Below are 13,465 nucleotides of genomic sequence, written 5' to 3' on the forward strand. Positions count from 1 at the left end.
GACGCCGAAGAGAAAGAAAAAGATGAAGAAGAAGAAAAAGAAGAAGAAGAGGAAAGATCACATGACGATTTTCAGGGATTTTAAGGATCAGTTGGGTTTTATAAACAAATGATGTTTTTAGTCTATCTTTGCAATCTAATAATAAAAATTTTAAAAATATTTTTTAAAAATTGCTTAAATATTAAGTTGCGTCTTATAGTCCGTAAAATATGGTACGTGTACCCAGAACAGAAACTAATGAGAAATCATTATAGTGCAGACACAGGCCGCAAATCGGAAAACCATTGATATAAGCGACTTTGACAAAGGGCAGACTGTTATGAGTCTGAATCTCGGACCGGGCATCTTGGAAAAGGCATAGCTGCTCAACTGCAGTTCGGGCTCCTGTCATCATCAATTATGGAAAGTGATTGAAGGACGGTGAAACAACGAGTAGGCGACGAGGCATTGGTAGTGTACGGCTCATAACAGAACGCTGTGATATGAGGCTTAAGTCGTACGTTTTCCTACGGGTAAAAATTTATCGCAGCGCGCTGCAGAATACGGCTGTTATCTTTCATTTTCCGAAACAGGTTGCGGAACGCTGCGTAAAACGTTTTCCTAGGTATGGGCGCTGCCTGTCAAAAGATAAAGTGATGTTCTTTTATAATTTGACACGCATGCATGATAGAGTGATACGAGAACTACCTCTGACATCTTTTTTTAATTCAATGGAAATATTGTGCCACTGAAATAGAGATATGTTTAAGTTTTTAAGAAAAGTTGGTTTATCACACTACTATATATTTATTACGCCACATCTCCTAAACTATGTATTGTACAGTAACATAAATTTTTAGTTGCCTTTAGTAACATATGTCGATAACGTGTACAAGCTTCCTGGTCAATAAACTAGTTAGTAACACTCAGCCGCGCTGGATTAGCCGAGCGGTCTAGGGCGCTGCAGTTACGGACTTTCCGGCAGGTCCCGGCGGAGGTTCGTCTCCTCCCTCGGGCATGAATGTGTGTGTGTGTGTGTGTGTGTGTGTGTGTGTGTGTGTGTGTGTGTGTTTGTCCTTAGGATACTTTAGGTTAGGTAGTGTTTAAGATTACTGACTGATGATCTTAGCAGTTAAGTCGCATAAGACTTCACAAACATTTGAACTAGTTAGTAACAGTTAAGTTATAAATTGATATCTTACGTATAATGCAGAATTTTTAGCAAACCACCATCCGATATGTAGTAAGTGACAAATTATTTCCCTTTACATTGTGTGTGTGTGTGTGTGTGTGTGTGTGTGTGTGTGTGTGGGAGGGGGGGGGGGGGGAGGTGAAAGAAAAAGTTTCAGAAAGGTTTTAATTTACTGTTACTATTAGTTGGAGATCGGTGGGTGCTACACTTTCTCCAAGATGAGAGCAGTATTGTGTGGTTCAACGGTGCGACGCGAGTTCTGTCATTCTACGAGGAACATTGTGCTAGGCGCAGGGCAGTGCGGCGCTACAGTAGTAATGGAGGCATCGAAGGCCGAACGTGCAGCGCACGCACTATCTAAAAAGCTATTAATCAAGCACACAAAAAACTACATGGAATTTAGGGAAGATGCGAAAGACTGTATGACATTTGGAAGGGCACTGTAGAAGCGCAAAGCAGTCAGACAAATGTTCTTCCATCGTGAAGAAGGAGCGTATAACATTTTAGTAACAAAGCATTTGCCCGACTACGCGGAGGAATGCCACGTCCCTCTGCTTTATAACGCAGACTTATCAGTACTTAATGAAGTGCCTAAGAACAGCATAATACCCTTTGTAGATGTACGTGATTACACCAAAGCAGAGGGGTAAAATGTGAGGTGCAGATCCAGTGTTTACTTCAACGAGTACGTTCATAGTACTGATCACAATGACAACATCCAACTCGTCATAACAATGATTAAAGACTCAGAACAAATATACTTACAAATCTAATTTCTTCTTTCAATCATTTTTCTTACGATTTGTGCCCAAATGTACTCGTTTTTCATTTGGTGTCTCAACCCGTCATCAGGAATGTTCCACAAAATATGCTATTCGAATTCCAACTCGAAAGCTGCTCATCCTCTGAGGCAGAGAAGCGGTCGGCCAACATTTCTGATGAATGTTTCAATAGTTAGATCAGAACAATTAGCTTCTGCGATGGTGCTTGTGTGCACAAAACAAATACTGCAGGAGCCATCTAGTAGTTGGATCCCGCTCTGTCCTACTTACCCCCTCCACCAACCAAGCAAATCACTGCGACGTGTGGCACAACTCCAGAAGCACGCAAGCGTTTTTCGTAGGTGGAGACTATAGCGGCACTGCGTTGTACAAACTCTAGGAAAACGATCTGGCATGTTGCTTTGTGGGAGTGGGGAGCGCGGTCTCGCTTCCCACTCTGTAAAGATATGCGGCAGTCTGTGGCAGATCTGACGACAGGACCATATGGTGGTACAGACAAAAGTGCTTCGGTAGTCATTGTTCAGTGCACATTGTTGGTAATGGAGTCCTGCACACCAAACCCCCCCCCCCCCCCCCCCTGTGCTACCATGCTGAATCAACGACGATTACAATGGTCACATTATCATCGAATGTTGTGAGTTGGAGGAGAAGTATCTGATTAGCGATTTAGAATGAAAAGACTATAAAGAGGAATGAAGGTAATATTGGCAGTACATTTGCAAGTAGCTAGATTGATTGTTGAATGAGATATCCATATCAGAGACGTTTCGATATTTCATTAAAGATTGAGTAATTTTCACTTAGGGTATCTTTTGTGTTTATTAATAATTTGTCTAAGATTTGTAAGAGTAAGAGTTTGATACAATATTGCCTATTGTCAATGTTAATGAGTGTTATAACATGAATTTCGTACAAGTAATAATGCATCAGATAGTTTAAAAACAGTTTGTTAAAAGAACATTTCAACTAAGACCTTTGTCCACATGCCCTATCAAAGTCATTTTTATTTAAGAGAATGTCTCACGCAATGACGTCTATAAAATTATTTATTTATTGTCTGGAGCATTGCACTAAGGTCTCAGCAACTGTTGTTAGAAATTTGCAGCCGCCGCACAGAGAGCAGCAAGTGCCGCGTTTCCAAGCACTTACATTATGAGGTAAGATATTTTCACTTCACGAGCAGTTTGCTACGAAAATTATCAACGCACAGGGGACCATTTCATGAACAGCATTATTAGACAGATCATTAACGCACACGGACCACTTTGTGTAATTAAAGAGATGAATAGTAATATTCAGGATTTAATGTTTGCAGCTTTTTTATAAAGATTATAAAGCACGGCCATTTTCATGCTGAATGGATTCTCTCGCAGTTGGAAATGCACAAAGTCACTCAACGGTAAACAACAGACAAGTTACAACCAATCAACCAAGCCAGTACGAAATCTGAAAGTAAATCAAAACAATTACCTTAAAGGAAACTTTCAGAACGAATTTCAGATATTTGAGACTGAAGTAGTCGAAACACGTAAGTCTAGTAGGTTGACGGTCTTTGTCTCACGTGGCTCTGAAAGTGAACTTAAGCTGGCGAACCTAACATACAACCTATGTGGTTGGAGATAGGGAAACAATCATAGGACAACAGCTGCTTGTAACATCAACACACTACCCATTCACATTAATGTTACAAGTAGCTCTCTCTCCCTCTCCCCCTCCCCCCTCTCAGACCCACACCCCAATCAAACTAGGGGTCCTGAAACGTTTGTGTCGGATGTTCACGGCACACATTGTGAACAACGTTCGCCAGCACACCATCACGTATGAACAACATTTCCATTCGTTGCTACAGTGACACAGTCTCCAGCAAGGTAAGCAATATTTTAAGGAGGAAGTCCATATACTGCGCCCCAATTAATCTTTGTGGTAGCATGTATGGCCCTATTAATCTGTCGCCAAGTACGCTTGCCCATACGTTAATGGAGAATCGGTATTGATGCATTCATTTCTGAATTGCTTGGCGATTTACATCTGCCCATACATGCTGGCTATAGAAATTCACAGCACCATATCTTGTGCACCTTGCTTCATAGGTAAATAAAATCTGGATGTGAGCAGTGAATATGCGGCACGATTCTGCAACAGCCATTGGCAGAACCGCCATGTGCCATGATAATCCTGTGGCCTTAGGGCCTGAACGCGCTGCGGATGATATGGGTGCAGCATGTGTTCAGGAAGTACTCCCCAGATAAGAGAGTGAGACATGCCTTCTGCTGCTGCTTCTAATCGTCGCACACTGTTCTCAGGAATTTCTTGCACCGAACGTAGCACACGATCCTCCGTCAGGCGTGTGGACCGCGCGGGACCTTCCACTGTCAGTTTTCCGAGATGCGAGGGTACCTGTGTTCCTCATACGCCGAAAAAGTCAGCCGATCAGCTTATCAGAGGGCACTCTGTCCTGTGGAAACTTTCAGCGTAGTTGTAAAGGGCACGTAGCTAAACCATGACAGAATATCATATACGTCACTTCACTTGTCGAGTAGTAGCCTTCAATTGCTAAGAATTGGCGGACGAGATAAACTGTAAATTTACTACACCACTTGTGGGTAAATAGCATTAAACACATAAGTGAATCTGGTTTTGGAAGAAGGTGAAACACCATGGTATGGACGATGAGGCTCACAAACACTACGGAAACTAACGTAGCCTTACCGAAATTAGTAAGAAAATAGTTGTTATTATCATACAGCGCCATGGAACCACAATTCTTTCCGTCGATCGACCGGCACTATAGGAGGGCGTGAGACAATAATTGTCGTCGCGGCCGAAGTTTCGTTCTGTCATCATTGTTACTCCGATCTCATCATTGTTACTCGGATTTTAGTTTTGATTCGAAATTAAAATAATTCTGGATGATAACGTCTTCCGTTATAAAAAAAAAAATGTCGCGGGCTGCAAGGAGAAGGCTGGCCACAACTTGCCGACCGCTGCTCTAAAAGGACTGCGATTATGCCGAACAACAGCTTTATTTTTACCTTAAAAAGCATAATATTATAATATTTTTTGTTTTCCGTGAGGAAGTGAGTTGCAAACTATTTAAAAATTTGTTAATGAGACATTACTAGAAACCTCTTGGGATACGAGAAACACTGCGCAATAATCTAGAATTGATGACTGGTGTTGTCCGCAGAATGAGGCATGATGCAAAAGTTGCTACCTCAAGATGGCACCACACCTTGCCAAACGCAGCAACGAATCAGAGGCATCACCGTAGACACGTATCCTGGTGCTTTCATACGTCGCTGCAGTCTGAAAGCTATTTACACCAACGAAAAAAAATGCAATACCAAACATAATTAATATAGAGTAATGTAATGTCGGAGATACATTTGTTTAGGTAACACTGCAAGATCAGAGGTTGATGTAAGAACGAGATAAGCCACTGGAAATGTGAAATGCTGGCACATTGATAACAGGTGTAACTACCAGAATGTTGAACGCAACCACGCAAACGTGCGTGCATTGTGTTACACGGGTGCTGGATGTTAAGTTTGTGGGATGGAGTTCCATGCCTGTTGCACGTGATCGGTTAATACAGAGACACTGGAGTTGTCGTCCGATGATGTCCCATATGTGCTCGATTGGAAACAGATGTTACAACAACGGTATGTGGACGAATGTTATCCTGGTGGCAAACGACTCCTAGAACGCGTTCCATGAATGGCAGTACAACAGCTCGAATGAACAGATTGACGTACAGATTTGTAGTCAGGGTGTGTGGGATAACCAGGAGAGTGCTGCTGCTGTCACACTAAAACATCAGACCGTAAGTCCAGGTGTATATACAGTGTGTCTTGCACGCAGACAGGTTGGTTGCACACCCTCAGCTGGCCTCCTCCTAACCAACACATGCATCACTGGCGTCGAGGTAGAACCAGTTTTCATCAAATAACACAAGAGACCTCCATCCTGCCCGCCAGTGCGCTCTCGATAGAGGCCACTGAAGTGGCAAATGGGCGCGGTGTGGGGGCAGCGGAATGAACGAAACAGGATGTCTGGCTCGGAGCTATCCTTGAAGTAACTGACTTGCAACAGTTCGTTGGATCACTGTGGCGCCAGTTGCTGCTCAGATTGCTGCCGCAGACGCAGTGCGATGCGCCAGAGCCACAGGCAAACCCAATGGTCTTCCCTCTCGGTGGTGGCACGCAACTAGCCGGAGCCCGATCTTCTCGTGACCACCCCTGGCGGCTATCATGTACAGAGGCTACATTCCTGCCAAGTCTTTCTGCAATATCGTGGAAGGAACATCTAGTTTCTTGTAGCCCTGTTAGTAGTGATGGGATGGCGAGGCGCGGCGACTCCAGCGCACCGAGCATTTCTCGAGCCTCTAGTTCTCAAGCAATTCTCGAGAAGCTCACGAGAATCGGCGGCGTGTGCCGCTTCGCGCCAGTTGGCTGCGACAACTCACGCCGCGCCGCTGTTGTTTTATGAATTGAATGCCGCAGCTAGACAAATATGCTCGCTGTGCTCGTAACTAGTATGTCTCAGGTTTCATTCAAGTAAAGTTGTTATTCAAATCAATATGGACACTCGAAAACGAACGTCATGGTGCTGGCAATACTTTACGGAGGATGGAGATAACGTTGCTTGCAACATCTGTCGTAAAAATCTCCGTAATGTATCAAAAAATACATCAGGCATGATTTACACATGTTAAACTGCACAATTTATCGAGCAAGAAAACAGCGACGTCCGTGGATACAGAGGCTCATTCCTCCAATAGTGCGAGGCAGACAAAATATCCAGGTACGTATGGTACAAAAGGTGAATTCCCTGCAAAAGTTCGGATAGTGTCCGAAACGGTCCGCCGCGCTTAAAAAAAAATTGATTTTTTAATCTTACTCCGTTAACATACAACATACCCCAAAATCAAACCTATACTATCCTAGCTTTTGCACGGTACGATATGTAATTTTATTGGACTAGTTGTCGAGCATAACGTGCCCCCTCGCAGGAGCACTGATCTAAATCTTACGTTTCTCCTCATAGAGGGAAGTAAATGGCAACAGCTGCTAGATGAAGCACTAGTGACCATGGTAACACATGATTTTCAATCGCTTTCAATCGTCGAGGACAATGGTTTTCGACGTTTTGTTTCACTGTCGGACCCACAACACTCGATAACAGAGCGAAGAAAGTTGCGCCTCATGACTGAGGACGATTACCATAAACAGAAAGAGACCGTGAACTTGGCCGTGGAAGACTCTACTTGTGTTTCTTTAACGACCGATATTTGGACCTCACTTAATAGTGAAGCATATATTGCTGTAACATCATTTCGTTAACACTAGTTGGTGCCTGAAAGCTTTAGCTCTCGAGACATTCCGTTTCCCAGAAAAGCATACAGCGCTAAATATTAGTGAGGCGTTAGATAACGTGATTTCAAAATGGAACATTGAAACCAAAGTTGTAAACATCACAACTGACAACGCCAGTAACGTGACGGCAGCCGTACAACTTTTTCACAGTGGCAACATAGATACGCAACATGTGCCTTGTTTAGCACACACCATCAATTTAGTTGTGAAAAGTTCTTTGAACAGCTACAGTGAGCTCTTTATAATTGTTAGCTATTTTAAAACAAGTTGCAATGCTAATGAAAAACTCCATGAGATCCAGGATCTAATGAAAAAACCTGTTCATAAATTGATTCAGGAAACCGAAACCCGATGTAACAGTACGTTTTATATGCTATAACGTCTATTGGAGCAAAAAGGAATGCATTGCAGCCTGTATATCAACTTTGTATTCAGGTGTAGAGAACCTCACATTAGAGTAGTGGCGAATTTTGAGCGAATGTTTGTGTACTGGAGCCATTTGAAATGGTAACAAGTGAAATCTCAACTGAAAACTATACCTCATTTTCGAAAGCTATTCCATTAATCAGACAGCTAATCCTAACCGTATGCAATGGGACGTGGGCTACCACGACACCGCAAGAGTTACAGCAACATCTGCACAACTCACTAATAGCCCGGCTAGGATTAATAGAAACCAACAAAGTACATGCCGTTGCCTCAGTTCACGACCCTAGATTCAAAACGTTACCATTTACGAATCCCATTCATTCAAAACATGCCGTTACAAGCCTAATTGCAGAGTGCACAAACGTGGTAGAGGCCGTACGATATACTCATTCGGCTGCTAACGACACTAGCCACGAGTACCATTTCGTACAAAACGCCAGTAGTTCCTTATGGGCGTCTTTCTATGTAGAGGTTTCCAATAAAAATCTAATGAAAAGCGGTTGTGATAGCATAGACCTGGAGGTACAACGATATTTGGAAGAACCGTACCTACAACGCACAGATAATCCTCTACACTACTGGGAAAAAATGAAAACAGTTACCCAGGTCTAGCTGTCGTGGCAAAAATATCTTGAAATACCTGCTACTTCTGTTCCCAGTGAAAGAATATTTTCGAAAACAGGACTACTTATAAACAAACAAAGAAGCAGACTAACAGGCTAATTGGTTAATAAAATCATATTTATAAACAAAAGTCGACGGTAGAGTAGCAATGGGATGTAAAAATGCCTTCTGCTGAACAACTTTTGTTTCCTTTCTTTCTTCAGTAAGTAAACGCATGTACGCAGTTTCTGTATGTATAAAATGCTATTGCACTTCTCTTTTACGTTTAAGCATGCATGCATACATACATGCAGAATGTACATGGTAATTTATTTTGTAAGAACGAAGCTTCTGTTTTATGCGAATTCTGTACTTTGTTTTAAATAACAGTCCTATGATTTTTCTCTTATGAGACATATACTACTACTTTAGTACACATTAATAATGGTAGTACAGTTGATATCAATCATAGAATTTCAGTTTTCCGAGCACGTATGTACGACGAGTACGATCGCTGCCGCTCAGTGCTTCCTGTACTGAAGAGTTGCGCAATTTCTCAGAGAGCGCAGCACTGTCAACTTCTCGAGCGTACCCGAGAAATTCTCGAGAAATTGCCTTCGCGTTGCGCTTTTCTCGAGCACGATCATAGCCCATCCCTGCCTATTACACGGCCTCGTTAAATTCAGTGAGTGTTGATAGCGGCATCTTTGTTGCCTTGAAGGTGTTCTCAACTAACATCAACTCACCAAGTTCAGTCTCAAAGGTAACTAACGCTCACGACCGTTACAGCGCGTATTAAAAGCAAACCTAATTTGCAGCCTCTTAGCGGCGTTACTAAAGCCACTCTTAGGCGACTGGCGAGAAATTTGAATAGACGACACTTTTCAGTTGTAGAAAAACGCTTATCAATTTTCGGTTATGTCTGACATCATTTTTGGTGTTGCGACTTTTTTCCCGTCAGTGTACGAGAGCAGTGCCACTCTGACCGTTGTCTATGTAATCAGTGATCAAATGTAATCACCGCTTAGGACGACAATGTTCTCGTAGTACAGATTTGATCGCGTGCGACTAGAACATTTATATTGAATATTATGTCATGTCAGAGACGAATAATTGGACTCTGATGTCAGACTATCACTCTATATTAAGTGCCAAATATCCTAAGTGTCAGCAGCAGCATCAGTGTCGTGTCATCTGTGTGAACACTGCTCGTCTTCAAATTTAAGTCTTTACCACCTTCAAGTTTTAAGAAATTACTAGTAATTTGTTACCTTGTTGTAGTATCCGATCGATCTCCCCTTGAACTAAACTTGTTGCAATACACTACTACGTCTCCCGTCGAAAGACACGGAGTGCTCCAAAATGAAACTGCATTAGGCTCACACCTATGAGTCACCGGATTCTGATCATTATTTGTTTGTTTGTGGCTCAGGACGAAATGTGTTGACGAACACAAAACGAAGAACGCAAGGCTCGAGGTATGCCCGCCGGAGTGGCCGAGAGGTCCTAGGCACTTCAGTCTGGAAGCGCGTGACAATTACGGTCGCAGATTCGAATCCTGCCTCGGGCATGTGTGTGTGTGTGTTTTGTCCTTAGGTTAGTTAGGTTTACGTAGTTCTAAGTTCTAGGGGACTGATGACCTCAGATGTTAAGTCCCATAGTGCTCAGAGCCATTTGAACCACTTTATCGAGGCATGATTAACATCTGAGCATGCATGGAGCAAACTCATCTCAGGCTAATGTAAGGTAGTTGGTCAGTGTATGATGTTACAGCTCCTTACTTTCTTTTCCTCTCTTTCTTTAACTGAATCACTCCACTGTTGTTCAGTCAATAACGTATTATAAACGCAGAGAGTTGAGGACCATACATTCACACAAAACTGACACAAATTAAAATATCCATAGAAACTATTTCAAATTGTTTCTCAATGAAAGTAAAAAATGTACTGATCTTGTACAAAAAAAAAGTAGTCGTTTGCATAGGTAACAATGACGCAACTGTTTTAGATGATACTGTTTGGTTTTCTAGAAATTTTTAGCTCCTCTCTTGAGAACAGCTGAAATATTTACTTTGCTTATGGACAGCAGATCTCTTTTACAGCGCTTTGCAAATAAACTCACCGTACAAAGTACTAACCACCGCCTGGAGATATCTCGCTCATTCCGTGTAACGGACCTCTACTTAGCCCTGATAATATCATCAATTCAGTGAGAAAGAGTGTCTCCCCCCTCTTCAAATATGTTATATCCAGTTGAAACCACTCTAGTCCGATTCACCGACGACGACGGTTCGCGTAGGTCGAGGAGGAGGAGGAGGAGATTAGTATTAACCCTCCCGTCTACAACAAGGTCATTGCCGACAGAGCACAAGCTCGGATTAAGGAAGGATGGAGGAGGAAAGCGGCAGTGCCCTTTCAGAGGAACAATGCCTTAAGCGATTCAGGGAATCACAGAAAACCTAAATCAGGATTCAAAAGCTGTGACATGAACATGAACAGAATAGTGATCCGAAAATGAAGAATAAATTTATTTCATGTTTATGATCAGAAATATTGTAGGGCCTCAAACTACAGGTTTCGGTCAGGAAATACCATCTTCAGATCTGCAGCAAAACAAATAGAGCTAGTGGATGTCTACAGCTTAAAATAATAAAATAGGCCATGACGAAAAGAGTTACTGAAATATACGTGAAAATTATGCGCTTTCAATATGACGAGGAATGCTTACTTATAAAAAAGAATGTCCTAATGTACTGGAGACGTAATGGATGTCTACAGCTTAAAATAAGAAAATAGGCCATGACGAAAAGAGTTACTGAAATATATGTGAAAATTATGCGCTTTCAATATGACGAGGAATACTTATTTATAAAAAAGAATGTCCTAATGTACTGGAGACGTAGTGGCATGGTCGCACAGGGTAGTCGCGTGGTCTTAGGCGACTTGTCACGCCTCGCACCCCCACCCCACCCCACCCCGCCCCGCCGTCATAGTGGCATCGTCAAATGTTAAACACAAAACCAGCATCGTCATACATGTGTGAAATATGGTATATACTATAGTCTTCTTGGCAGCAGTGGGACTGTTCAAAACAAACTGCCGTGCAGAGGCCACAAAATATTTGTCTTGCAAGCTCGCCAGATGTCGCTTCTGTAAGCATCCACATGTTCTTCAGTGATGTAACTATACGATATAAATAAAAAGAAGAATGCAATAGGTGAATGCAATTAGTAATTAGCAGATCTAAAAGTCATTTTAGTAATAAAATCCAATAACTTAAGACATCACAAAAGTTAGATTGTTTGCAACGAGAAAATTAAGCAATAATAATTCTGATACGGTCCAGTGGCAAATTATGGATAGAAAATATATAGGCGTAAGTATAATAATATAACAAGACAAAAACAAAGAGCGAAAGAAGTCCAATGAATGAAAACATACTGTAGTAAATAATCAGCGCTCTCTGTTGACGCTACTCTGACAGAATGCCGCATAGGCGAGGCGTGGTTAGAGGAACGCAACCGCCAGCACGGCCCTCGTACTCGGCGACGCGCCGTTCCAAGAAAAGAATGATAAATCCCAGTACCAGTCCATTAACAGGATTATCTAGTTAGTGAAACCTGTTATATGAACCGAGAAGGGAAATGAAAACACTAGAGTTACACGCTCAATGTGAGAAAAACGAAACGAGTTTGTAAAGCACTCTATACTATGTCGTTTCTCTTGCGTTCAGCATATACCTCGAGTGTTTTCGTGTCCCTTCTCTGTTTATGTAACATGTTTCACTAACTAAATAATCTTATTAATGGACTGGTACTGGGTTTTATCATTATTTTCTTGGAACGGCTTGTCGCAGGATATGAGGGGTCCTCTGGTGGTTACGTTCGTCCAACCACTTTTTGCCTATGTGGCATTCTGTCGGTAGCGTCAACAGAGCCCGTTGATTACACAGGCCAACGAAAATTTTTTTAAAAAGCCTTTTTACTTTTGTAGCTGATCTTTATAGACTTTTACGAGTTGAATCCGAATCTTTCCTTAGCTTTTTTCTATCACCCATTGTTTTAGAGCAATATGCTTTTAATTATGTAGTATAAAAATCTTATGCTATACGGTAAACGGGGAAATTGCTGAAACGCTTTGTTACAACATAAGCATTTAGAGTAAGCTATCTGAAACAACGATATGAGTTAATAGAGGTATCACTTGTCAGTTGGAACTGGTTTGTATTTACTTTCTCTTTTTTCTTTGAAGCTTCTTTTGTAGCTTTTTCTACGACAGGTCGCTTGCTGAAATTCTCGGTGAAGTGACCAACAGTAGTCCCCCATCATGTTGGTAGCGTTTTTCCATCACTTTAATGTCCTGGTGAAAACGCTCACCTTGCTCCTCACTAACATCTCCCATATTGTCAGGGAAGTACTCATGGTGACTGTTCATGAAGTGAACTTTAAAGCTCATTAAATATCCTGAAGTTTTAAATTTCTTTAACATTGTAGCTATAATAGAAACACATTCTGGGTCTTTTTCATGTCCTAAGAACTTTCTAACGATTTGCTTGAATGATACCCATGCTTATTTCTCATTTAAGATCATTGTGGATTCAATGTAAACATTAAACATCAATTTTCTAATGTCGTATCCGGCAAAGACACCTTCTTTTAGTTTATCTTCTGAAAGGTGTGGAAACTTTTGGCAGAGACACTTAAAACATGGTCCATATTTAGGCAAGGCCTTTGCAAATTGTTTCATTGCTTTATATGTAGAAGTGGTACGAGTACGTTTTTTGGACCTACAAGGTTTTTGCGGAAATGGTTTAAAGACTCCCTCACACGTCATTTCCTTCTGCACCAGTGTTGATCCCTAGCCCTACTGTCCCATTCACACAAGAAACATGGAAATTTGGTGAAGCCATCTCGCTGACCAAAGTGCTTGCATGTTACTTTTTGATCGCCACATATCATCTAACCATGAGCAGAATAGCCTATTTTATTTAGCACTATTTCTACGTTTTCATAGCTTTCTTTCATACTTACAGAATGTCCAACAGGTGTAGAAGCATACATATTGCCATTGTGTAAAATAACAGCCTTGAAACTATTTTTTGATGAA

The 13,465-nt window shown here is 41.7% G+C and overlaps 1 protein-coding gene across 1 annotated transcript in view; it reads right to left on the reverse strand.

Moving 5' to 3' along the window:
* The window catches only part of LOC126267726 (methyl farnesoate epoxidase-like), a 65,328-nt gene that overhangs the window by 11,522 nt on the left and 40,341 nt on the right, over positions 1–13,465 (reverse strand). The window lies entirely within an intron of this gene.

This window comes from Schistocerca gregaria, chromosome 4 (assembly GCF_023897955.1).
Source record: "Schistocerca gregaria isolate iqSchGreg1 chromosome 4, iqSchGreg1.2, whole genome shotgun sequence".
In the NCBI taxonomy this organism is placed as follows: Eukaryota; Metazoa; Arthropoda; class Insecta; order Orthoptera; family Acrididae; genus Schistocerca; species Schistocerca gregaria.